The sequence below is a fragment of the Etheostoma cragini genome, chromosome 6 (assembly GCF_013103735.1).
Source record: "Etheostoma cragini isolate CJK2018 chromosome 6, CSU_Ecrag_1.0, whole genome shotgun sequence".
Lineage (NCBI taxonomy): Eukaryota > Metazoa > Chordata > Actinopteri > Perciformes > Percidae > Etheostoma > Etheostoma cragini.
This window is the reverse complement of record NC_048412.1, coordinates 9909860-9918888: the sequence shown is the minus strand read 5'-3', so window position 1 is coordinate 9918888 and position 9029 is coordinate 9909860. Positions and strand designations below refer to the sequence as shown.

The 9029-nt window shown below is 40.7% G+C and overlaps 1 long non-coding RNA gene across 1 annotated transcript in view; it reads right to left on the bottom strand.

Moving 5' to 3' along the window:
• Positions 1 to 204: 204 nt before the first annotated feature.
• Positions 205 to 9029, bottom strand: part of LOC117946116 — a 19114-nt gene continuing 10289 nt past the window's right edge. Inside the window, exon 3 of the long non-coding RNA XR_004656971.1 lies at positions 205 to 215. This is a non-coding gene — a long non-coding RNA (uncharacterized LOC117946116). The remainder of the gene's footprint in view (positions 216 to 9029) is intronic.

Genomic DNA, 9029 nt, shown 5'->3' with positions numbered 1-9029 from the left:
GTCATTTGTATCAGGCACCATGCATCTGTCTTTGTTTGACAACCAAAAGCAGCAGTCCAGACAGAATGAGGGGGGGCTGGAGATTGAGCATGAGAACAGAAATGACGGAAAGTAGAGACGTGTAAGAAAAGAACACTTTCAATTCCCATTGAACGTCTTAAAGTTGTTGCCTCTGTCAGAGTGACTGACTCTAACCTGTTGATTTAAATTCAAACCTCTCAAAGCCTTAATAAGGGCCCGACATAAGTAATTACAACAATAACTCTTTGCATTTATTCTCCCAGTTATTATCAATATGTATCTATGTAACATTTTAAAACTAGTTTTGTATTTGTTGTAGGACTGAAAGCACCATATGTGACCATGTGTCTGTCTATTCTTTGTAGACATGCTGTACACGTACCACACACATGCCTATTTGGAAGAAGCTCCACTCGCTTGAGAGCCTCCTCCTCTGCTGCCACAGTATTAGAAAATCCCAAATGGAAAGAAAATCTTCCAAACACTGAGCAATTATTTGCCATCACATAAGTAACTCTGCTTTGGGTTATGGTTCCACATGCCGTTGACTCTTGAATGAAGGTATTATATGTGCCAGAGTTCAAACAAAGTTTGCAGGAGAGATTACGGAGGAGCCTGGGAGCTGCTGTGCACAAGGGTATGAGCTAATTCCTCAACAACAGTGAGCCTGATGAGTGTTATTGATGCCATGTAATACAGCAGACAATATGTGTGTGTATTTGTATTTATGCCGCACATGATTGTGGATTTACAGTATAAGTACATGCACATGTACACGTATGTTGTTATTCCCTGCTATGTGATTTCCCCTCAGACTCAGCTTTCCACAGTCCAACAGAGTCCTCCTCCACCTCCTGTGCTCTCTGTATATCCTTACAGCAGCCGATACATAGCAACATTTAGCATGTAGAAATAGCATGTTCACTTTCAAAACAATATGCTTTGTAAGGTGTTGATTTATGGATTGAGCTCTGGAATAAAAAAAATTATTGAACTGATACAATAATTCATTTGACAAAGCGGCAAATACACAAAACATGTAAGATATGCTCTGCTTGTATATTATAATATCAATTTCAATATCATAATATAATATCGGCTCTGGAAATGCTTTGATTTATTTATGTGAAAGACAAAGATCTTTCACACCAGAGCACTAATAACCCACAGAGGTGTTGCACTATTGCTGGGAGAAAAACCCCGGGGCAGGCTTATTCCCAGGATTTCTATGGAGATCTCCAGTGGGGTGCAATGGGTGATTTGCATCGCCCCCTCCAGGTACTTTCATCCTGACCCGGCTGTGCAGTGCACGTGGCGGAACGGTAGCCAGGGCTGTTGCCTGGACAACTGATCGCAGGATTACAGGTTGGGAGAAGGGGGGAGAAAGAGAGAGAGAAAGAGTCAGTCAGTGTTTGTATTACTGGTCTTCAAATGCTGGCCCTGCTGGTTTTTCATTTTGGCCGACTAATGAAGAACTGCTTTAAGCCTGGGACACAAAGACAATGTAATTACCGTGCTGGTTGGAAAGAAATGCTGTGTGGAGCTCTGATGTGGGATGAACATGTGAACTAGTGGTTTAAATAGGCTTTCAAGATGTTTTCTTGTTTAGCTTTAGCATGTTTCATACAGTCTTAAACCCTTATTGCTAGACACCATATTGCATCAAGCGTTCCCTGGTTAGCTCGTTCCGTATTCAGTGTATTCAGGCTGTTTTCTACCCAGTTTTGGGTGGATTGTGGTACTTTGGGGTACTGTTTTGGGTGGTTTCCCTTAACAAAAAGTAAGACTATGTTACAATATTCCCCCTCTCTTGTGAGTAGTAGGATTGAGATTGACAGGGCAATGAGTTCAGCCGGCTCAGCTTGACACGCAATAAATAATAACTGATGAATATCGAAACCAAATGTCATTTCAGTTTATTAAAACTTGACTTTTTTCCCCATTTAGGTTATTATTCGATCATTGTTCTGCAATACAGTAAACTTGCAAAAGCTTACATCTGCTCATATAAGTGAAACCTGTTAATGTTTAATGAATGATTGTTTACTATTATTGGGGTTTTTAGTTCACCTAAACTTATGCTAATCAACAGTTGATTGGAAGAGTGTCCCGGGACCCAATGCAATCTTTTCGATCAGCTACATAACTTAACAGGAAGCCTTTGAGGCTCCCTTCCAGATCAAATTATAAGGTGGGAACAAAAACCTAGTCTAACTGAAAACAAAAATGGGCTATATGGCGAGCAGTCTGTTTCATGGCAACATTCCTCAAGTTGTTCTCTGAAAGGTTTGCCATTAAAAGAAATCATCAAGTGACACGACCGCACACATTTGGATTCAAATCTGCACAGTTAACAGCATTAGTGGCACTGAAAGACACATGTACGAAGACAGCATGTGAGAACATATAGACATGAACTGTAAAAGTATTCTGGTCTGCTTCACTCCACTACAAGCCATTGAACAACGGGCCATGGCACACACAAATCTTATGCCTTCAGGGGAAAGAAAAGTTTCTACTGCTGCTGCATATTAAAGCATAACTATTTTCTGTGAGTGTGGCACGTCTTTATTCAATATCAGGGGCTCCACAGAGACACGTACAGCTTTAGGCTGGCAGCAGTGGTGAGAGTGTGAGTTGCAATCTGACTGACTGATCGTTTTTAATAATGCTCACCCCCTGTGCTCACATTTGTTCATATTTAAATGGCGAGATTTTAAGGTGGACCAGTGTTGTTCTGTTTTTCTATTAAATTGAAAGGACAATGTTCATAATTTGTTGCAACAAGGGGAAGGCCTTCCTCTTTCACTGCCTGAAGGACCTCTTGAGATAAAATGCCCTGGCGACTCGTGGTCGCCCACGCAGGAGGGAGAACCCTACAATACCAGAGCATGTATTGTTTGTGCCAAGTACTTACTGTATATCTTACAATGTTAAGTATGTTTAAACTGTCTCTAGACACACATTGCTAAGGTATGTGACATGTATGTCAATATTTTAGGCAGGAAAACGGTAGACCTCTGTCGTCAAATTAGCGTTGTGTGCCTTTAAGCTTTACAACAGGACTTTGCTAACCTTGCTAGGCACTAGACCTTACACTTGGGCCAAAAATGTTCCTGTTACCTTGGTCCACATTTGGGCTGGTGGTTCACTGCCCTGCAAGCATGCATGCCAGAGTTTCAAACACCACTTGATCAGTCATCCATAACCCACCTCTTCACCCCCAGCTATAAAATCTCTGTGGACAAACAAGTTCCTACTGATTTCTATTACTATGTGTTCACTCACATTTTTATTAGAAAGGGTTTAGCTGTGTAGTAGTACTCAAGATCGTTCTTGGTCTCTAGAGCGGTCTCAAGCCCACGTTTTGAAGGTCTCATTTAGTTTCAGAATCAACCGCATTTTTACCAGGTCTTTTCTCGGTCTCAGATAAAAAAGACCCAGGACTTTATTTAAAGACCAGTCTTCGATTATTTTTTAGGCATTAATCATGATGCACTTATGGCAATAAGCCTATGGTTTTTACATTTTATCGTGTTATGCAGTGGGGGACTCGCACTGGTCTGGTCTGGGTCTTTGACAAGGTCTCAACCTGCCTTGGACTTGGTCTTAACATGGTCTTAACCCCTCAAAGTCTTTGTTTTGACTTGGTCTCTATACTCTCTGGTCTTGGTGATCGGTTTAGATGGTCTTGACTCCAACACTGGGGTTTAGACATGAAAGTTGTTTAAGTGGGAATAAACATGCACACTTTCAGACAACCCTGCATTCCTGGCCAATCTTTGGCTGAAAAGAAGAAGAACAGTTTGACTGTTTCGGGGAAGTTACAATGTTTTTGAAGGTTCTGACGTTGGACAGATAAAATATCTTAGAAGGGGTTGGACGTCTCACAACTTGCATCACTGATTTTAAAGTTTGCAATGTATTTGGTCAGATTCCTGGTCTATCTGCCTCCTCAAAGAAATGTGAAAAGGTTTGCCTGTCCGTCTTTTGAAATCTATCGTTGACTTGGACATTGACCTACCCAACACTCTTATCCAGGTTCAGCCACCTGTTTTCCACACAGTTATTGACATGGTTACCCACATGGAAATCTCCTCTAGCCCTGTGGATGGTTTGCCATCGCATTTATAAAAGAAGCATTGGCCCAAGGCTGTTTTCCTCTGTTTCTGTATCTTTATATTTAAAGCATGCTGGTGTTCATTCATTTTTAAAGAAACCAAAAGCTTAACCAACAGCTTCACAAAAATTACAGCCCTCTTGATTGCTGAGACACGTTTCTTACGGCTTATATTCTCTACGATTGGCTTGATCACCTCATTAGAAAGATGTGTACAATCGTACAGTCGTTAATGACAGTGTGTGAATGATAACAACTGTGTTGTAGTTGTGTTTAACTTGTGCTGCCTGTGTTAACCATTTTGCAACACAAGTGCATCACAGTGTGAAATGTGTTTTAGCGAGTGAGAACGTGTTTAGGGTTTTGCCAAAATAATGATTGATTCGACAAATGGGTTTAGGCCACTGAGCATCCTTCAGAGACCGGGTGGAGTTTTTTAGAAGATTTAATGACTTTTTCCATGACATCAAGGGATGGATGGCCCACAACCTTCAAGAGATGAATGTTTTAGAGGCCCTACTCTGGTTGATAGATGTCTGATTCCTTGTATGATGCCCTTGTGCAAAAATGTAGGTTTCTATTTTGTTTCGTGTTCGCATTCTACTTAATAAAGCTTTATTCATGCTTTACTTTTTATTCAAGGAAGTCTCCCTGAGATCACAACCTATTTTATAGTATAATGAAAGTATTTTTTATTGGTTAAAAAATGCTCAAATTGAGATCCATTCTTTGAGGTCATGGCATTTATAAATTCATTTATGCCTTTGTGACAAACTGGAGACTTTATGCTAATGCGCTTTCTATTTACATTCAGTATGTCAGTCTTCAATAAATCACCTCCTGCTTGTTCAAAGCTCTGCTGCCAGACTTCTAACAAAAACGCCCTGCTATCAATCTATCTGTCTATCTATAGCTATGCCAATCCACAGCTACCTACTGTCATCTCACCGAAATCTCCCACCAACTAAACTTAAATCTAAAGAGCCTTTGCACACAGTGCCCATTTTATTCTGACTAACGTACACACTTCTGTACATCTATACAAAAAAATCATTTTTTAAATCATTGTTTTTCCCCAACCTTTTCTTTGTCCTACCAAACTGTTAAGCCTTTTTTGAACCTCTGTATTTGAAAATACTGTATAAAAATGTGGTTTATAACACAGTATACAACTTTATTTGCAGCTAATTTCTAGAAGACAGGATTTTGGTTTGAGGTTATGTCTTGAACATGTATTTCTTCCAAACGAAAGGAGTAAAGTTATTTTAAATATGTGCCCTCAGTAGCCCATAAGCAAAGAATTGTGACATTGTATAACAGTTTAAACTGGAAATCTCCCCCATAAACCTCTTATATGGACAATGCACATTAAACAATGTTCCTTCTGTTTGAAATGCATTTGCAAAGTCTAGTTAAGTTTTAGTGGCTTAAAGGAATTGAACAGCATTACAAACATGTTAGTTATGTCACGATATTTTTGTCAACAAGAGGCCTCTTTCCCACATGAGATGGCGGTCAGTGCCATCTCAACATGTTGATGGTAAAATAAGGGAAAAGTGTGAGAGTTTTATTGAAAACTAGAGCATCCAGTTCAGCACAAACAATGCCACTCAGATATTACAAAATAAAACAAGGTAGATAAATAGCAATTATATGGGCTATTTTCCTGTAACCCAGTTCCTCCGTCCTCAATTACACACTTAGAGGTCAGGAGGAAATAGACCATATTGCAGATGGGACCAGACTGCAAATGTAGGGTCACTGTTACAGTTCCCTGAGCGGACTGCACTCAATGTAACAAACCTGAGAACAGTTCATGAGGCCAAGGCCGCTGACACTGAATATAAAACAAGCCAACAGTGTTAAGAGGGTTTGTAAGCAATAAACATTGTTTCTGCTGTTATCAAATGTAAAGAATGGCATTTGGGTGTGGATATCGAGCCACAGTACATTAGCTTTAACAACATGCAGCCATTCCAGGAAAGAGTCCAACGGATTTAAGGCTAGAGAGCATTTTCACAGGAAGGAGGCATTCTTCATTTATTGAAATATTTGTTCCAAATCCTCGTATATCAGTGTTTAGATGATTAGCTCCTGACGTTCCTTTAAAGTGAATCCATACACCGAATGGGTCTGGTTTGACAAAACACTGCGATCTGACAAGGTCAGAACAGTCATCATCCCCATGGCCCATGCTGCATTATCTGCTACTAAAGTACATTCCATTAAAGCGGACAGTGTTTAAAAATGTGAGGGAGGGCAATGAGGGGGAGGCGAGAATAGGGAGTGTGACAGGAATGAGGGAGAGCACTGTAACAGGTTTGCAGGAGTACAGGGGGAGGTATAAAAGAAGAGCAGGGTGCTGTGAGTGCAAGAACGATAAGCCAAGAAGAATGTGAAGAAAAAGATGGACGATACGAGCAGGATGAGGACAGTTAGGGAAAACTCAGGAGCAGGTGGATATGTGAAACAGAAGTTCGGAAGACTCATGACTTACACAGAAGCATTTCATGAAATCTTGGTCACGAAGACATAAGGATTAAGCAGTACAATTTAACCATAATGTAGTGTTGTGTAGTGCCATCCCAATCCTGAGGAACTCTGCGTTTATCTCATCCTGAACACATGTTTGTATTATGCGAAGATATTAATGGTGCCATAACATAGATACTCACTTAAAGTAGAGCTTATATCTCTCTGGGGACTAGGGGTGTATGTCTCTGTTAACCTTCAAAGGAGACGGTGCAGGAACACAACATTTCCTTATCATGCAGCTGCTTCGACTCCCTCAACTTCTAGAGCATGGGTCCGAAACATTTTTAGGCCAAGGACCCAAAAAAGCAACTGGGCAGGGACCCCTTGCTGTATATACAATTGAGCTGTATATTAAACTCAGATATCTCAACATCATGTTTTAATGTTAAAATGTGGAACAGTGAATTCCTAAGCTTAACTATATCTATGGATGGCTACCTTACCTATGGGTCAGTATGCCTATCATCCATGTTGTGTACATTTAAAAAAGATGTATCTTTCCAAATATCATGTTGATGTATATTTTCAGACATACTGAAACTATCAAACATTAATTTGGTGGCCCCTTGAAGCAACTCTGAGGACCCCCTATTGAAGATCTCTGTTCTAATGTCAGACATAAATTCATACAGGACAAGTCTAGTGATTGAGTATAGCCGTATAGATCTTGTCAACCCATAGGCGTAATTTTAATGGGGAATGGAGGGTTTACAACCCCCCCCCCCCCCCCCCCGAATAATCCAAACTGGCCAATGCAACCCACCCCAAAAATCAATACAGAATTTCTATACATAAATAAAGACATGTTTACCATAAATCCAGGCAGAAAAGGCAACAATTGTTGCAGAAAATTTCACCATAATGTAGAAAATGAATTGTTTGACTTCTAAATTTTTTTATTTATGGAGATCTCACCTCCCCCAATGGTAAACCCCAAGTTACGCCCTAACTCGACCCCTGACCTGTGATCTTATGTAACCTACGTTTTCCCCTTGTGCAAACAACACGGTGTTTCAGCATAATGAGAGAAGCTCAGTCAGATCAGTAATGGTAGGCCTGGGCTGCCAGAGGGCTCGACATTAAGACGTTTTCTTTGAAAAACATTTAAGTTCTGCATTAGAAAGTAATGCTTCCGTTCACTGAGGGGCCCTTAAGCAAGGCTCTCAATCACTGAACTGCTCAGTGGACCACAGAATCTGATTGTGGTTGCACTGGGCAGCGCCCAGGTGTTAATGTACACTCTCTGAACAGCATGTTTCTGAAAAAGAAACAGTTGCTATTTGCAGATCGGGCAGACACAGAGCAACATTATCATCCATTTGGAGCATAAGCGGGTAATACTACTGGACAGAGCATGTGTGAAGTCACCCACTGGTATGTTGAAATCTTGTCAAGGTTCCCGTTATGGGGCAGCTATCTTGGTTGCAAATGTGATGACTTCAGACGAGAGGGAGGAGTGAGCGAGGAGCCACAGAGTGTTGGTTGGTTGCTGACTGTGACGTTAGCTGAGAGTAGGCAACGCCGCTTACACTCTACGTTAAACGCTTTCACTGGCAAGCTGGTTGCAACTGCTGCTAAAAGCTAGCCTACAAAATCCGAGGTAAGATTTAGCTTTGCTAGGTTTTAAATAAATCTTTGTCCCATAGTTATATTACATGTAAGAAAGTCATTCACATCATTGCCATGCCCTTAAACACCCCCTGATTTATTGTCAATTTTAAAATCAAGACTATTATTTAAAAAATGAACATCATTCTGTATTGCAGAATACTGATTGAGACCAAAATTAGTTCATGAAAACTGAGGTAATAAATCAAGTCAGAAGTGGGTCCCTTTCTCATGGACTTTAACAGAAACCAACCTCCTTTTGCAACTGCATGTGTCGCCCCCTGCTGGAATTCAGATAGAATGCAGGTTTCAGACCAGATGCTTAGTCCATTAATATTAACAGTCTATGATTTGGAGTCCTGTCACTGCCACTTAGCTTTTATTTTGGTCTCCACCAACTCCTGAGGAACATATCCTGGCTCTTTAGCTGCTGAGTGCTCCACTATGTTTACTTGCTAGCTCCTCAAACAGTGATGATAAGGAAAGGAATTCTTTTTTTCCATCTGAAATGTGTTACCACGTTTGTAGAGAGTAAGATATGATAAGTATAGAGTTGAAGTCAAACCCCAGGAGTGTTGCAGCATTTTTGATTGGTGGTCTGTTTAATGTTGTTGTTCCCTTTCCTCGCTTTCCTCACTCGCCCTCTCTCTTCTGAACCTCAGGTACACCTGGCTGGCTGCTGAGGGCTGACACTTTAAAGACATTGGCTTCAGCTACAGCTGCTAGTGGAATATCAATATCTGCT